This window comes from Bradysia coprophila (genome assembly GCF_014529535.1).
Source record: "Bradysia coprophila strain Holo2 chromosome IV unlocalized genomic scaffold, BU_Bcop_v1 contig_84, whole genome shotgun sequence".
NCBI lineage: Eukaryota > Metazoa > Arthropoda > Insecta > Diptera > Sciaridae > Bradysia > Bradysia coprophila.
In genome coordinates this window covers 4,919,177-4,938,577 of record NW_023503376.1, presented here as the reverse complement: position 1 = coordinate 4,938,577, position 19,401 = coordinate 4,919,177, and positions in this window count along the sequence as shown.

Genomic DNA, 19,401 nt, shown 5'->3' with positions numbered 1-19,401 from the left:
AGCGAATCGAACACTCAGCGGAGATCTGCCAAAGCTAAGTGGAGTCTTATTAAATCAACAATTATTAGGTGTCCGCTGATGCTTATTGAGTGTTCGCTTAGCTTCATTGCCTTACTGCAACGTGCTAAGGTCTGACGGACTTTTACTGAAGGCTAGCGGAGAATTATTAGAACTCATTAGAGGTTTGTCAAAGCTCAGCGGAGAATTATTAGAGTTCAGCGGAGGTTTGTTAAAGCTCAGCGGAGAATTATTCGACCTCAGCCGATATTTTTGTTCGAAGAGGTGGCATAATTAGACTCAGCGAAGTCTTGTTAGCTTACTAAAGAAGTGGGACAGGTTACAATTTTAATAAATGTCTACCATCGTTGAAGTGTCGGACACTTTTTTGAATGAAAATATTTTACCGCCGAAGTGAACACAGCAAACATTCATTCTAGTCCTTATAATAGCGGAGTGTCACAGTTGTGTCGAAATATTTTCTGTGTTTTATCGCGACAAAACAAAAAACAAAATTTTGTTTTTGCATCGAGTAAAAAGTGTTTTAGTGTTTAAATGTGCCTTGGGGACATAAAGAGACGGTGCACGAATGCAATGGAAAGCATCATGGGTGAGTTTCTTTGAATCTTTTCGGTGAATTTTTGTGATAAAATTTTCCATACATTTTCGGGAAACTGTCCTGTCATTTCCCAATGACGGGGGCCTTAAAGCTGAAATTTTCAGCCTGAAAATCGAAGTCCGACTCACTTCGAATATGATGTGATTTACTGAAGTGAACAATCCCTGGTAAAAATCTCTTATGGAGGACTGGCGGTTGAGTTTAAGATTCGCATTTATCGGGTTAATCATAGATGGAAGGATTACAAATTTTACACGCCGCAATATTTTTGTTTGTCTTTCTAACTTTGAAAATATTTCATTTCCAACATGTGTTCTTATACGTGCTTATCAAGAAGTTCAAGCGGGAAAACCAACTTTAACTTCGAATTTCGAGAAGACTTCGCCAATTACGGCTCTGAATAAAACGACAACATCGCCTTTGACATTACTTCCCCGCTTAAGTGTGAACATATTCGGTAAAAAGACAACAAAAGCTTTTGATCTTCGATTAACTCTCAATTAAGTTTCCTTTTGTAACCGCAGAAAACATTTATTTTCGAAATAATTGCGTGTCTGGTATACGCACAATGTTCCAACCAAATTATAATCAATTCCAGTTCGTCTAACTGAAAAACGGGGTGTGGGATTGACAAAAACTTTTTCGCTAAGAACTCATCAAAATTAATTAAATTCGATCGTTCATAATTTCACTCTTTTTTGTCGAACGTGAGAGTATAAATATTGAAAGAAATATAAATGGGGTAAAACGAAAAACTTTTGCTAAATATACGTGGATAACAGCACCGAAAAATGTAATTGTTTTTCGTTCAGTGCTCGGTAAATGGTTTCCTATTGTTTATTAATTGTCCATGTAAAAGTTTGTGGGAAGCCCATTGGGGAAATAATTATTCCATTTCATTTACTTACTTTGTATACTTTGGTTTGCTGTGTTCATTTTGATTGTTTAGCTTAAGTTCACTCAGATGTGATGAAAAATGTCAGTAGGAGAGCAATGTTGTAATGATTGGAAATGTCCGTTTGGTGGTTTGACCGCACACTCTTCGGTTCAACAAACGGTTAATCACCTTTTTGAAAAAATTGAGTTTTGAAAGTTTAATGAGAACTTAACCAAGGTATAAAGGAAGTAGGTAAGAAGCCCCTACTGTTCCTATTGACAGGAAGACATGGGCGCACGTCTTGAATTTTTGTGCTGTTGCAGCTGTTGTGTCATGGAATTGTGGGAATTTACTTTCTATTACTCTAAAGTTTCCTAAAATTAAAATAACACTCTCAAAGGCTTTTGAGATCCCGGCAAATGCTGAAGTTCTTGATCCGGGAGGATACTGAACCTTGTAGAATGGTGGAATTTTAGGAACCAACCAACTACTACCTTCGTGATCCCATTGGGCCAGAAGAGAATCCAAAAAATACATAGTTATCCATTAAAATCCCAGAGTTCTAGAACTGGGAAGATGCTGGACCATGTGGAGTGTTTGAATTTTAGGAACTAGTACTCTACCAGGACAACAATCATAAAAGTACCAAAGGAAACCCAAAAAAATGCAGGTACGTCCTTTAAAGCTTTCAGTTCTAGAATTGGGAGCGGAAGAAAGAGGCCAGGACTATACTGGTTTGTAATTCTTCCTTATTTAACTTGACAAATGTAGTTCTTTCAAGAAATCCCTGAAAAACTAAAAACATGTGACACTTCCAACGCTGTTCCTAGCTATATCCTATCAAAATAATAAGCTAGGATGTCAGGGTTTATTGACGAATCATGAAATTTTGGGTACTTTGTGCTGGAGAACTTTTGAAATTTCCAAATCCAGAACACAATCAAAAATTACATTGAAAAGTCGTAAAATTCCAGAGTTCTGACTGGAGAACCCTCAGGATGAGGAACTGTGGACATCATATACAACATAAACAACTTTCTGTATCACAACAGCAAGTTTCTTAACAAAATAAAAATTTAACTTTTGTGAAAATCTTGAAAATTATTATTTTTTCATTTCTAGCATTATATGGTAGGAAAGCGGAAAATCGGTTCCAGACCCGCCACCGTTAAAGATAGGAAAGAGTGTGATACCTTATTTCCGTAGAGAATTTAATGACGAACAAACCTTCTGAACATCGTTTCTTTGTAAAAATGAAATTTCAGGAGTTATCTCATTTTGAAACTCAACTTTTTTTCTGACATTTCGAAAAAGCTCGGAAAAGTCCAATGAAAATGGAAAATTTGGAAAACCAAAGTGACACAAAAAAATTTTGGACCTTCCTCTTTCATTTGAGCTATAAATAGCTATGGTAGGAGTCATGACGGCTTCACAATAATTCATCAAACGTACCTCTGCACCGTAAACTTTAAAGAGGTGTGAGGAGAAGGGGAGGGGCTAAAATTTTGGGCTCCACATCGCATTAGACTCTCAAAGTCCATATTTACCGATGGATGGTCAAATTTTCAGACCTTTGTCACCAAATGCACTATGCAATTGTGTTTTGTATGGAGTATTTCCGGTGTCCTACGGCTTTCTTATCTTCGAAAATGTTTTTGGGGATACTCGATTCATAAACAAAAGCTTTTTTGGTTCTAATTTTCTAGCTTCTGTACTTCCAAGATAACTTGCCGATCCCCTCATGATAACACCATGGAATTGCCTTGGGAAAATAAATCTCCTCATATGAAATCTGTCGATTGAATATTGTCTGCGACACTCTACCCTTCAAACTAAAGTGGTTTGTTATGATCCTAAAAAGTGATTAAATTTGGTTCACGCACACCGTGGTGCGTCATTCAGTACTGGAAACAAAAATTGCAAGTGAATAACCATCCCATTTCCATAAGTCTACTTGTGAAGTGGCACATGTATCAACAAGAACTAAATCGAACGTTGTTCTCTAATACAGCTATTTAACGGAAATGAGTGTCCCTCTAGGTGAATCTACCCTATATAACTTGACCGGAATCTGTACACGTAATGAGACAAATGAAATGAGTGAAGTTTGTCGATCCGAGTCGTAAAAGCGTCAACTGACTATCTCCAGAACAGATTTAATCATTTTTTTAAAATCAATCCGTTATCCTCAATTTCCATATTTTACCAGCGACACCTCCTCTACAGAGCAAATCTGTTCCATCACAAATTATCCTTTTATGGCCCCATGTCCCAGAATACGAAAAACCTCCTCATAATGCTGTATGTGTGGTGGATGCTCGCTCAGTGTAATGTAAAAATAAAATCATAATTTTATTTTTGTTAGTTCCACTTTGCCATTTTCATCTTTATGTGCTTGTGAAAGTCATCTTGAACTTCATATCCACAGCACTCTGTCTACATCGCACTTAAATTAGGATATAAGTGCGAAAAGCCTTTGCTTTTATATCAACACACCAACACACACAATTTTCATGTCAGAACAAATTAGAAGTTATTACCACTCTGGGGAGCTTTTAATGTGGCCTTTTCTCTATTTATTTTTCATTATGCATGATTTTATAGAAACCTTTTTTTTCTCTATAAAGTATGTAATGAAGAATTATTGAAATAAAAAAGGTTTAAAGTTGAAGTCTCACTCGATTCGTGGTAAGACAGAAAGTAAAGTTTCAATAGAAAAAATGCCAAGGTTCATTTCAACGAAATTCGACACATAAAAATTATCAGAATTGTGTTCCCTTCAAAGGTTACACATTGTTTCTTTCATAACCAGCAAGTAAAAGACGATACATTACCAACTCTAGTGGAGGTGTGCCAGAAGCCAGAAGAATGCTTTATTCTTAAATTCTTTTAAAACTCTTAATATTCCGAAAAATTGTTGAGTTATACTTGCTTGGGTGAGTCAATGGGTGACACATTTTACGGTACCGCAGCGGGTAGAATCAAAATGATGCACTCGATCCTTTTAACTAAATTTGTAGAATGGAAAGATTCCGCTTAAAATACACAGGACAGTGTCGGCATGAACAGTTTATGTATTGGTACAATGGGTCCATTCGGAGGATCTATTCCTGTTACGGCCAGGCGTTTGTACTAAGCTTTTAAGAGCACGGTTGACCCGAGTGAAACGACTGCGTTGATTATTGTATTACGTTTATTGGTTCTCAAGTCAACTGAGAGCTTTAAAATTCTAAAAATGTTGGAAAACGGAAAGAATTACAATAAATTCCCTAATTTGTGGTAGATGTTACGAATCACCTTACGGATAGTATTTCTTGCACACCTGTCGTAAACTATGAATATCGTCTAGTAATAAATTTGCCGCGTACAATTGACTAAGCTTTCTGTTTACGTAGACGATTTGAGAATTAATTGTAATTTCTTAGGATGAGACGGAATTCGACGAACTTAAATTTAGACAAATTGATTCACACTCGTCTGTTCCGTACGACTTGCAATGTAACTCTGTTCCTCCGGCGATGCTATTGACAGCGTTGGATGATTTTTTGTTATAAATTTGCATGTGGCAACGTTCAGTGAGCCTAAGGGATCGTTCATAAAATCCTTCGATAATGAATTCTTTCTCGATAGGCTCACGTCCGTAACAATTCCAGCTAAAGAGCTCAGAGGTCGTACGAAATCTTTTACTTCATTTGTTTTGATACACCTTTGGTTGTGCATTACGTAGAACTGTTCGATTTATGTTTGCCTTAGCTGTTGATGTAGTTAGAAATTAAGACAAATTCTAGCCGTAATAGGAGCTCTTAAGTCACGATTATATAATCGCAAGCGAACACCGTGATATACCCGTTTCGTTTCGTGTCATAAATTTTTGCATTGAACTTTCGCCTTGCTCGTAAATTAATTCAAAATCTCAACAACAAAAAAAAACATTTCGTGCAAATTCCATTTGGGAATGGAACGTGCATGCATAATCCCGGAAAGCACATTGCAACATCCACATAATATACTTTACCATGAATTTCAATTCCGATTCAATGCCGACCGACCAACGTGTATATATATGTGTGCTCAACAGTGTGCAATGGCATGAAATTGAAGTATATTAGAAAATCAAAACAATCTCCCATTGACAATAATGTTAAAGGTAAAGTGCAATATGCTTCTTTCTGGTGAACGGTGCAAATTCTATCGTTGAACACTACCATACCATATTATAATGCTCCAAAGCACGACGACAAACATGACTGAGCATACAGGAATTTGCTAAAATATGAGAAGCTCGTCCCAAGCACCCAACAATTTGATTATAAAACCGAGTACCTTATGCCATATATGACTGAGTTATCTGCATGCAGAAAAGGCTCACGTACGTTGTACGTGTGAAACATTTCCATACTTTTTTCGTCTTTATTTTTCCAAACAACCGAAAAAAAAACTTTCGCAAGCTTAATTTTCCTTAAAAAATACATTTTGATTAAGTGGAGAGGTAAATTAGTAGACGATGATGAGAAGTGAGTGAAGTGAAGTACCCACTGAAGTTTGGCTTGGATTCATTTTTTTTTTTATTCAGCGAAACTTTTTAAGACATTTGCGGTTCGCATGTGAGGAATGCTAATAACCTCTGAGTGGTGTTAGTGACTTGGATTCATGAAAGTTTTTTTTTTTAATAAAAAGAAGAGAAAAAAATGTTCGACTTTAGTTACGTAATACGGGCACTGCTTCGCCTAATGAATAAACATTATTGTCGTCAGATGGAGGTTTTTGAACTTTATTCAACCGAAGAAGAAAAAATTGTTTGTTGTTCAAAGTTTTTTTTCTTCTTCTCCTCCTTCTTCAACTTTATCGTCGAAATATTTTTATTTTATTTTTTTATTATTTCTTTTGTTAAATGAAAACTTAAGATTTGTCGCGTCTGTTTTCCACAATATCATCAATTCTTTAAATACCTTATATACCTAAGTTCAAGGGGGTAATCACTAGTAAATCAGTAAATCAAGTAAATCACGGTAAATCACAAAAAAATTTGTAAAATTTTTGAAAAATTTTTAATTGTTACTGGATTACATTTCGAAGTATCGTGGCCGTAAACATATAGGATAAATTTCATGAACTAATACAAATTGAAGTAAATAGATTCAAATTTAGTAGAAACTTCATTTTTGATTTACTTGATTTACTGTGATTTACTGTGATTTACCGTGATTTACCGTGATTTACTGAGCTAGTAAATCAGTGATTACCCCTCGCCTAAGTTGATGTTGGAAAAAGTTGTGGATACTTAATGTAACCGTCTGTTCGAACGTCCAAACTTCTTTCGAGTAAATTATAGAGTTTCACTTTTGCAACATTGTAATGGCTCGTTATTGCCATGATAAAAGTCCACATAAAAGATGAATGCACCACCGTGCGACGAGGAGGAAATGACTCATGGTAAACGCTAATAAATTCTGTTAAATTCAAGTAAAAGCAAACCATAGTTAGTATTGACGGATAAATATTCAGAAGGCGCTAATTACATACATGGTAATGTTGTCATACTCTCAAACAGCTAACTCAAGTCGCTTCTCCCTCACAGAGCAAAGATATTTCTATTTATTGCTTGTTCCAGCAGCTATTCACATTACTTCTGAAATTGTTTTTATAAAATTCACATAAATTTCATCGGAATTCTTCTGTTGTTCTGCAGAATTCTATTGAATTTTGTAAAATTCTGAGAAGTAACGTGGAAAGCAAATGACGTCACGTCACGCTAAGATTAGGAATTTTCGATATCCCCTCACACTTGTCACGCTAATTACATTCTTATATCACCCTAATATAAAATTATTGTAATGTCCAGGTAGCTCAATCGGTAGACAATAGGACTCATACCCAAGAGGTCCCGGGTTCGACTCCCGGTGCAAAAATGCTTGCCTGGTTTTATTCTAATCACTTGGTGATTAAGCACTCGCTATTAGTTATCTAATGGCTGTACGACCGTAACAAAGTCGCAAATTTCAAAGAAATCCAATATTCGATTTCTTCGCAACAATCACGCCATATTGACATAATGTCAATGACACAATTCACAATATACAACAGACTGTAGGATAAGCGCCATCTATGATCGACTAGTCGCTCATTGGGAAAATACATGAGTCATTAGTGATGGTTGTGGTCTTCGCATACCACTCGTGGCTTAGAGAATTCACAACGTATGGGACGTTTACACGGTCGATTTGTGAACTATCTGAGTCCGAAGAGATATGATGAAAAATCACAATTCATATGATCAAGTGACTTGTGCAATAGCACAACAGGCCCACTAGAGGCTTAGGTGCTGGGCTAACCCCCTTCCCATCGAATCCAATCCAATCCAATCCAATATAAAATTAGACCAAATTTTAGTATTGGCGGAATTTTGTGAAACGTTTGACAACTATTAGGTCGTGTATGAAAATCAGAGAGTTCAATGTTGATTTTAATTTAATTTAATTTAATTTAATTTGGTTTATTTATCAGAACAACAAGGTAGGTCCTTATACAAATGTTCATAGACTTTTCATAACAGTAGATTAACAAATTACAAAAAAAAAGAAGAATTACAAATGACTAGCGTAATAAACAAATAGAGCCTCAACAACGAGATAAGGATTACGACAGTGAAATGAACATTAAAAATATAAAAAGGCAGCATAACATTGGACTGTACGGGGGTGGGCAGAAAAGCATAAAAAGAAATAGTACCGACCCTAATGCTTGTGTATCACTGTGCATAAAAAAATCAAAAATAAAAAAAATTAAAAAAAATCGATGAGTGGTAGGTCTATGTAGCCTAGGACGATGCTCACACACGCTGTCGAACAAAACGTTCAAAACACCGATTTTTGAAGGATTTCAGTGTTCCAGTCATTTTGACTTCATTCGGGAGCAAATTGAATCTCGAAACTGCATTTACGAAAAATGACTTGTTGTACTGGCTTGTGGTATGAACAGGAATTATCAAATGATTAGATCTCGTTGAAACTTGAATGCAGCTAGTCAGATACTCCGGCGCCTCATTGATAACTAATTTGAAGACCATCAACAGCGAGCGGTACTTGAGGAACTCCATCAAGGTGCATCCCAGCAAACGACTTACACATTCGGCAATGCTGTCATACCTTCCGATGCCATACACAAAGCGAATACAGGCAGCAAAGACTCTCTCAAGCACTTTGACGGACTTTGCGCTGATATTTGACGAATATATCGAGTCACAGTAAGTGAATAGAGGTAACATTAGCGTCTTGACTAGCATTGCTCTAGTTTGTTGCGGTAAAATATGTTGATTTGCCCAAAGGCTCCTCAGTCTGGCGAACACCTTTGCACTTATATCGTTCACATGCGCATTGAAGTTTAGGTTAATGTCCATCTTCAATCCCAGATTGCACACATTGTCAGAGTAATTTACTAGCATTCCATTAATAAAAATGTTCGGCATCACTCGTCTCACAGCATTGTTCGCGAATACGATAGCTTGAGTCTTCCCAGCATTCAATATCAATCCATTCTCAGACGCCCAAGCGCATACAGCATTAACGTCAGCATTTATTTTAGAGTAAGCATCTTCGACATCTTTTTCAGCAAAAGCGTAGTATAGCTGAACATCATCGGCAAACATGTGATGTAGCATATGACGTAACGACTGTGGTAGATTATTAATGTACAGCGAAAAGATGAGCGGCCCAAGAACGGAGCCTTGCGGAATGCCTTGATGCACTGGAATAGGCTCTGAAACATGATTTTTGATCGCTACACATTGTCTACGATCATTAAGATAGTCCCGCAGAAACGACACAGCCGATGTTGAGAATTTGAACTCACTCCGGAGCTTGTCTAGAAGCCTACCGTGCCTAATAGTGTCAAACGCTTTAGTAAAGTCAAGCAGCAAAACTCATCCGGTCAAAAACACTCAACCGCAACCTTAAGTGCGAATTGTACAGATCGCTGATTCGACCAGTTGTAGCATATGGATCGGAAGCTTGGTGCATGACACAAAGTGACGACCAGACACTTTTGGTTTTTGAAAGGAGAATTCTTCGATCAATTTTTGGAGGTGTCACGGCAACTGGAGAAGAAGATACAACCACGAGCTGTATCAGCTTTACAAGGAGCCCGATATAGTCAAATTCATCAAAATCAATGGATTAAGATGGCTCGGTCATGTACAAAGAATGAACGAGGAACGTGTACCACTGAAACTGCTAAATACAAATCCCGATGGAAGCCGCAGACCAGGAAGACCGAGAGCGAGATGGAAAGATGCAATTGAGTCTGATCTGAAAGTACTGCGACTGGCGCGGAATAGGTCCGATTGGAGAAGATTTCTGGAAGAGGCCAAAATCAGACCTTGTAATAATTTTTTAAAGAAGAAGACATCGTTACATCGTGCGAGAGCACGTCGGTATTGTCAAAAATCGATGACTATTTTAAACTATTACTCATGTCTCTATCACTCGGTAGAAGCTCTAGGTCTTCCAAATAATTCTTTTTGTTTCAATTTATTTGTCCTCTCACGCTTTTCAAGACAGTGGACGTCCCTATTATTCCAGCTATTTTCAACCAGCTGGTTTTTGTTTGTCATGCCATACGATTTTTACCTTTAAATTCACCTTATTTCATTGCACTAACTGCTCAATGTTAAAGTGCGAGGAAAACTTTTTTTTATTAAATCGCCTGAATTCTTTTCATATGAAGCGTTTACCGGTGTTTGAATCGCTACCCTAGTCTATTTCATCAATATTATTTTCAATAACCTCCCAAACGTGACCTCACACTGAGATGACGGATTAAGTGTTCATATAAATATTGGAGATTGATTCGTTGTCATCATAAATGACATTCAAAATTTATTAAATTTTGTCAATGCATCCCGAGTACACAATGTGTGTGTGGTTCATTTTGTGTGAAGCATGTCGTGGGCGTAGGTGTTGACAAAACAGCTATTTCAGCCGACAAATTTTGGGCGCGAGCAACATTTTTTTAAAAGATTTTTTATAACACGAGAGCTTAATAGATTTCTGTTGGCGATTCCAGAACCGAATTTCCATCCGAATGGCAAACGAACGAAATTATTACTTAAATATCTCCTGACGTTTGATATATTCCAAATCCTTTCCATCTGACGTACGTTTTGCTAACTTGATCTTGGATTCTGTCTCTTCGTTCTCATTCTCTATTTTCGTAAATAGGAAAAATCGCGAAAATGTGGAAAAAGAAATTCGTGGAAATTTGCGTTAAATTGAAGTCCTATCCTAATTTTCAATATGCAAAAGTATATACGTAATGGCATGGCGTTTGATCGTTTACATAATTTTTTGGTGAAGGCACACGTGAGTTGACTATGAACAAATAAAATGAAAATGTCCGTATTGAAAAATTGAAAGAAAAAATCGGAAAAAGGGAAAATGAACAAACATTAATATGACAATAAAGATCATCTTTTCGTCTTTCGAGTGGTACACTTTCAGCTAAACAGAACAATACATATTTTCGCCACGTACAATGGTTGCTTCTTGCTTCACGCGGGAGGCTGGGGAGATATAGGAGGCGGGTGGGAAAAAAGCGTTAATATGTGAAAATTTTGTTGTTGAATGTAAATAGCTGCATATTATTCAAAGTCTAACAATTTATGTATGTTCGGTTTTTCTGGTTTTATGCGACACGTGTATGCAGTAAATGTTGAACTCCGAAAATACGAGAAAATGTCTGACGTACAAATAAATGAAGCCCATCGCAATTTGCTTTGTTTTCTGTATGCAGTAATGCTGCCGTACTATGGCATGCCGTTTTTTCTGACATTATTTGGTTGTTACACCTTTAATTATTATAACCTTTTGAGGACGGCTTAATGAACAAATCTGTCATTTCTTATGATCGTTACGTTATGAAGACATGGAATATTTTTGGAAAAGAAATTTCCCGAATTTTACATCTTCTATGTGAAAATCGAGGAAGATTCAAGAAATTCTAGGAAAATTTAAGACAATGTGGGAAAATGTTTTGCCAAAAATAGTCCTTGAGTTATTATCCGCAATTTCTTTTAAGGCCAACACACCCTAGCATCTAGTGTCAGTTGGGAATATGATGTATTTCTATTGTTAAAACCGGTTTCAACCGATTTTAGCTGATTTAAACAATAGAAATATCGTATTCTCGACGACACTAGATGCTAATGTGTGTTGGCCTTTACCCCTCTGTCCCCATTTTCCCCTGATTTATAAAATAATGTGTCGAACTTTGCTAAGCCCGAGGAGGTTTATGGATGGCTTTTCAGGAGATTTTTGAAATTATTTTTTGTTGATTTGGTTCCACAAAAAATTTTATTCGGGTTGGGCTTTCGGTGTTGCAACAACATTACCCACAAGAATTTATGATGATGGCAACATTACACAAATTAATTTGTCTGAAATTCGGGATCCGTACTTTCTCTGATCCCCTGAAGGTTTGCATTGCCTTCAGTGTTTATACTACTTTGATCAAGATGCTTCCAAATAAATATATTTTTAAACTTTCCGAAATACAAATTATGTTTCAGCCCAAAATCCAGGTATGGTCTGTTCATACAAACCGGAGGACATAGCAATTTCATATAAACAAACTCACCTCTCATGAGAGGTGAGTTTGTTTATATGAAATCGCTATGTCATCCGCTCCATACAAAGTAAAATCTACTGACAAGTAGCAGTCCACCCTGAACACAAATGACAATCACATCGATTTATCACGCAGAACATTGTGCTTTTCATATTTTCATATCAATTGTCAATCAATTTGTTATTACGTTGCAAGTTCGTTAGATGTCAGGTATTAAACATTAAATTCGGGTTTCAGACGCCTCAGACGTTTTAAGCTTTAGCCTTTAAAAAATTAAATTTTGGTCTGATGGGGTTGCTCGTTCCTGCGGCAAACTGTGTGAAACCTTGCAGCATATGCATCAAAATACGTAAGTTCGTATTGAACAAGTGAACATTTTGCAAACTTTCACGGCAGAGTAAAATAAACCAGGCAGGCAGGAACGCTTCATTTTACTAGGGACCTGAATTATCTAGTAGCCTTATATTGTGCGGATAATAGCTATTTTCATAATAAGGTAGTAAATGGGATTGTTTTGCGCACTAGATGTGAGATTGCCGATACGAGCGAAGCGAGTTCGGCAACACATCGTGTGCGCAAAACCCCCATTTACTACCGTGTTAGGAACAAGGTTTTATCTCCTGTAATGTCATAATCACCATAAAAACCAATTAAAAAAAAACAAACTGAAACATCAACACGCCATGACACCGTCACTCATTCATATTCCCCACAAATAAAACACACATCTAGTACACTGTCAAGAATTTGTCAATTTTCAGTGAATAAATGTGAAATTATCGAAGATAGCGGTGCGCAAATGACCAATTGTCGAAATTTTCAGTTAATAAACGTAACGTCCTGTGAATGACGTGTTTAAATCTGGCCCATTTTGATTCTAAAAGTGACACTCAAATTGTGAATATTATGACATTACAGGAGATAAAATTAATTTAACTTATGTAAGTGTACATTTGAGTTTATTTTAGGGAATGCAATCCCGGTACCAATCCCGGTACCAGTACCGGAAAATCCCAGTCCCGAATCCCGGTATTGATCAAAAAATCCCGAGATTAGTACCGAAATTTAAAATCCAGTTTTCACTGACAAAAAAGTTTCGAAAAACTCACCTGTTGGAGGTAACTTTGTCTACAGGTAATCTACATTATCTGCCGCAGCTGTATTTTTTGCATGGGGCGCTACAGTTGTGGCCAGGGACTAAACTAAGGAACATCGCAGGTGGGAATTTTCCCACCTGCGCCCCTCTAATTCACACCTGCGAATCCAGATCTGCCCACAAGAAAAATTACAATTTATCAGTTTTTTTAAATCTTTTATCATCATTTAGATGGAGATACAGATACAGAATCAAAGTATTTCACATTTTTAGCTTTCACTTTCCTAAAAACTAAAAAAAATGGAAAGAAAATAGGGTTGGCATGTAAAAAGTGACACTAAAGGAACTAAATCATTCGAAAGGTCTTGGCCTAGAACTGCTTTCAGTGGAGTTATTTCCAAAAATGTGAATTTTGTTTCTCATTTATTTCTCTCTGGTGTGTTAACGTAAAAATCGGTAGAAATTTTTTAGCGTGTGAGAAGTTTCCAGACAGAGCCGAAGGCGAAGACGAAGTTTCACGTTTCGGGTCCTAGGTATCAAAAATATATTTACGTCAACGTCCTGAACGCATGATATTATTTTTGGATAAAATTTTTTGTTTTGGCGCCCAAGATTTTGTTTCCCACCTGCACAGAAATCCTTATTTTAGTCCCTGGTTGTGGCAGCTATTGTATATTACCTGGAGACAAAGTTACCTGCAACAGGTGAGTTCGAATCTTTTTTGTCAGTGTTTTTTTTATAAAATTTTGAAATCGATCAACTTGTATGATTCAAACTACTATGGCAATATAAGATAAACATTGAAACATAGGATTAATTTACGTTTTTCTCTTATGTCGTATTATTTGCCAACACAGAAAAAGACGTTTTTAAAACTACGATGGCTAGCAACGCACTTCACGCATGCATGATCAATGATCATAGTGGTCGGCTGCAGAAAGTACTCTATTTTACATGGAAATATTTTTATAGTGTTCTACGTTTGTATAATACACTGTCCAGTTTCAGTACTCTATTTAGAGTATCATCCATGCTTGAAGTGTTTAAAATCTTTCTGGTGAGTGTCTGCTGCTCATCAAACCAACTAGCGTTGAATCTGAACGTGCATTTCCGGCTTGCCGTTACTTGCGTAGTAAAATATATTTTGGATTTAGGTGATATTTCACAAAACTGCCACTAATTGACGCTGTCGGAAAGTCGGTCTTCTGTCACTTCACACGATTTATATTTTCAAAGGCTTGAAAGGTGAAAGCGTGCTTGAAAATTTACATTACCTAACAAATCAATTAATTTTTAAATCACAAAGCACAAAAATTTGCGATTGTGACGACAACAAGTCCCACAACTTATACGTTCAAGATTGAACGATGATACGTTAAGTGCATTGTGAGCATTTTTCCAAAGAGAAAATTGAATTTACAATGTGACATCTACGCTGTTGCAAACATAAGTTAAAGTTACCCGGTCTTCACACAGCGACGTAAGTATCGAATTTCTTTTGTCGTAGTGTCAAATTTGATATTTAGAACAAAATAAATTCGATACGTGTTTCACTGTGAGTAAGCACACTTAACTGTACCATTAAAAAAATTAAAAAAATGAGAATAAAATGAAAATAATTTCTTTTACTGATAATTAATCCATATCTTTTCAGTACCGGAAATCCCGGTACTGGTACCGGTACTGAGTTTCTCAATCCCGAATCCCGGGATTCAAAAATCGGTACGGGATTGCATTCCCTAGTTTATTTTCATACTGTTTGACTTTTCAAAAATGAACCGCTCCTGCCTGGTTTATTTTATTCTGCCGTCAAACTTTATATGAGGTTTTGATTCTAACCAATCGTCGAAAAAGTTTTTTGTTACGAACTGAAAAATACGATGGGTGCAGTTGAGCGAAGCAGTCGCGAAGCGACTCGTGTTGCTTTCCGATAATTTCAGACGTTTTGCCGTCAATCATCTGGAATGTGTAAAACATTTTCCAAACTGAGTCGTAAACTAGCCTTTATGTTTATCATTTTCCATATTTATTCCATCCATCCAAAAAAAAAAGGAAAACAAATTTAAAACAAAAAAAAAACATTCAAAGTGCCCTAAAAACGTTCCAAACACAAATTTATGTAAAAGATGGATGATTGTAGGACTTCCTGCCGTAGTCCGTAAATATTTGATATTTGAAAATTGTTTGAACAATTCGACATTTATTGATTTAGGTGTCAACAACCGACCCACAAGGTACATTTCACCTATCACATAAACTTTCATTTGTATGGGAACCCATCCGACCGAAGAAAGAAAAAAAAAATTGATGTCCTTTCGTGCAATACGCAAGTATTTTCGCATATTATATATGTAGATAGGGAATGAGAAGGAGAGAGATAGAGAGGGAGCGAATAATCCTTCTTCGATGCTATAGACATACAATGTGTACATGGAACATAAAAGATGTACGTAACAAATGAGAACATTCAATAAATTTTATATGGGCAAATAAATTGCAAAATACGTCTCCTTATCCCATGTCCATAAATTCAAATTACATAAATTTTATGATGAATGTCGTTTTTTTAAATAACTCGAAGATATGTTTTTTTAGCTAGAGTGATTGCTATCGGCTCTAAAGTGTACAATGTACATACATGTACTTACATACTACGTACATAACTCACGATACCATGAGCTATTTGGTTTCAGTTTATATTTTGTTTAAAGATTACTTTTGAATAAAAATTTAAAAATATAAATCGCAGACGTCTATCTCAGGTCACCATGACTAACGAATCTATTCCTTCATATCAATTGTCACTTATTCATAAAAGAAATCTACTACTTCATTACTTGTAGCATAAACATGTCTATTTAAATCCAAATCAGCCAGTGCAATGTCGATAACAAATGTAGAGAATACACATCGTGTCATAGCACTGCCAGTGCGTTGGTCGTGTGGGTGACAAAGTGTATATCAGACTTTGCATAAAACATTTGTCAAAAAAGCCAGTTAAAGTTTTACTTATTGACACTGAGTTGAGAAATAGTATTTTACGTGCTACTGCTACATGCATTGAAAACCATACTTTTTATGTTTCAAACACTACTTTCGACGCCCTCAGCTTGTAAAATCCATTACATAACTGGGGTTAAAAATGAAAAGTCTCGTTTTCGTGTGTTGATTTACCTCGGCTACGCCTCGGCTACTTTTCATCTTTTTATCCATCGTTGTGTAATAGTATTTTACGTGACTAGGGATAAAAACATAGCTAACGCCGACCCGTACGAAACACCTATTCGTATCAAAAGCCTTTAATGTGAAACTCTTCATTTCTCTTACTTCATTTTCTTCTCTGCTGAAAAACTATTCTCCCTTTAAAATCACTTACATTATCCACTCTTTGCCTTGTTATCATATACAAATAAATTGCCGGAGGCAATATAGACAGCCCCGTACGAAGACAAATTTCATAAATTCATATTTCATATTTCACTATATTTCACTATAAATAAACATTTCACAGATAAATATATGCTATTATATAGCTCTATATGCCTGTATATAGCTCAATATAGGTATATATAGATGTCCATATATGGAATCCCTGAAACCCCACTCACATAACTAATTATTTCCATGTTAACAGAAACACTCTAAGTATCATTTTTCCCAAGATATTTCTATTTTACTAAAATCCAATATGGCCGCCGGCAGCCATTTTGTTAGGAGACCGGAAATAGTACCGACGCTTTACATTCGTTAATACTTTTCAAACAAAAAAAAATTCATGAAATTCGGTCAAAATTTACTCGAGATATTGTCAAAATACACCACGTTCACTGTACGGCCGAGTAGCCAGATAAGAGCTCACTCCAAGAGACCTAGCTCACGCTCCGGAGAACATAATTTCATAAAAAAAATTTTCCCTGATTGGTACGGTCAATACCTATCTAATAAAGCTAAAACAGACGAAATATGTTCAAATGTGGCCGACCTACAAGCAAAAACTGCTTGCCGCCCTGTGCCTGTTCCACACCAAGGGGTCTAACTCACGAGTCGGTCATCCGATTTCCATAAACTTTTTTTTTGTCGATCGGTATTGTAAATACCTTTTATTTGACGTATCACTTACAAGTTTAACGTTTAAATGTCCGGAGATATCTTCGAAAAACCGTAAAGCACTTATTGGGCCACAGCTCGGGAGGGGTCGATCCAAAACCACTCATCTTCGAACTTAGCCTATCTTTTGACATTACCAAACGGGAAAAAAAAGAATTTTCAAAATCGGATGCGTTTTACTCAAGTTATCGTGCAGACGGACAGACGGACAGACGGACATTTTTTTTCCGCAGATTTGGCATCTCTAGACAACCACAATAGGTTTCCCCTTACTCAGGGAGTCCAATTCGACGTGTTACAAACGTATGCGTAAACCTATAAGACCCCAGTACTTCGTACGGGTCTAAAAATGAAAAGTAGAGTTTTCGTGTGAAAAAACGAGACTTTTAATTATTTTTTTCCCGAGTTATGTAATGCATTTTACATGCTGAAGGCGTCGAAAGACGTGCTTGAAACATGAAAAGTACGGTTTTCGACGCATGTAGCATGTAAATGACTATGACAAACTAACAGGGCCTACTTTTTAGAAACTTTTAGAGAAAATCGAGAAAATCAAGAAACTTTGACAAATTCAAGAAACTTCGAGAAATTCAAGAAACTTCGAGAAATATTTCTTGAATTTCTCAAAGTTTCTTGATTTTCTCGAATTAGAGAAATTTCAAGAAATTCCAGAAAATTCAAGAAATTCGAGAAACTTCGAGAAATTCAAGAAATTTCAAGAAACTAATTTCTCGAGTTTCTTGAAGCTTCTCGAATTTCTCGAATTCGAGAAATTTTAAGAATTTCGAGAAAATTCGAGAAATTTCGAGAAATTCAAGAAATTAGTTTCCAAAAAGTAGGCCCTGCAAACTAAGGCATATATAATTGAGAAACGAATTTTTGTGTGAATTTAGTTGATCCGAGGCGAAGCTGAAGTCAATAAACACACGAAAACTCGGTTTTTGAATTTTCTTATTCCGACATGCTGAGGGCGCCTAAAGAAGTACATGCATTTATGAAAAGTACGGTCTCCGTCGCAATAAATTAGAACGTCTAAAATGTTGCAATTTTTTATATTTCAAATAGCCATGAGGCATTTAATGCTGTGGTTTTATCTAATTTTAAAATTACTTGCACCGAGATTTCCAGCAATGGCAAGCTTCCCAAATTTCACATGTCATAAGTAAAAGTCGTCGTGGGGTTCTATTTGTGTCTGCAGTGATTTATGAGAAATCTAATGTTGAAAAACTGTTGTATGGAAAATCATGAAAACGATTGGTCCTTTGATATGATTTTAAAGCTTTGTACTACAGAATTTGGTCCTGTGGGTAGTTAAAGCTTTTCGAATAAAAATTCAGCCATGTCGTAACAATTCTACCTCATACCGCTAAGAGGAGGTAATGCGAAGTCTATAAAACCACATTATTGTCGATAGAAGTCATATTTTATTTTACGGTCGGATGTATAAATGGATATGGAATTTTCGTTTTTCTGTACATCATCCGTATCGTTTTAACATCGCAGGTACATCAAATTTTTAAAAATAATCGTTAGAACGCAACGCCACCAGTAGTATCATGTCCGGAGCGATAGCGGAGGACTTGACGCAGTCTAACTTCCAAAAGAAGAACGAAGAAAATTTTTTGAGACGCGGCAACTATATATAGCCGAACATTTCAGTTTCTACCCTTTGGTTTATATCACCACAAAACATATTTTATCATATTCTCGCTTCAAATACGAGCAAAACGAGCTATCACTCGACTATGTAGGTTTAAAATTGCCGGAGATACATCGTTTTGAAGTTGGTCATTTTGATAGAAAATACACCAAATTGACTTTTCCCAAATAATCAAAATCTTTCCAAGGCTGTATACTTTGGGGAGGTCACGCAGATGCAGATACGCGGGTTACACACCACGTTTCATACAAAAAATTCACCACGCCATACAAATTCAATTTTGGTGAATTTGTTTGTATGGAAAAGGTGTGTTCCCGCGTATCTAATAAAATGGCGATCTGCGTGACCTCCCCAAAGTATACAGCCTTGAATCTTTCAACTTACTCTGTATGTTTCTATCTATCTATCTATCTATCGACGGTCGA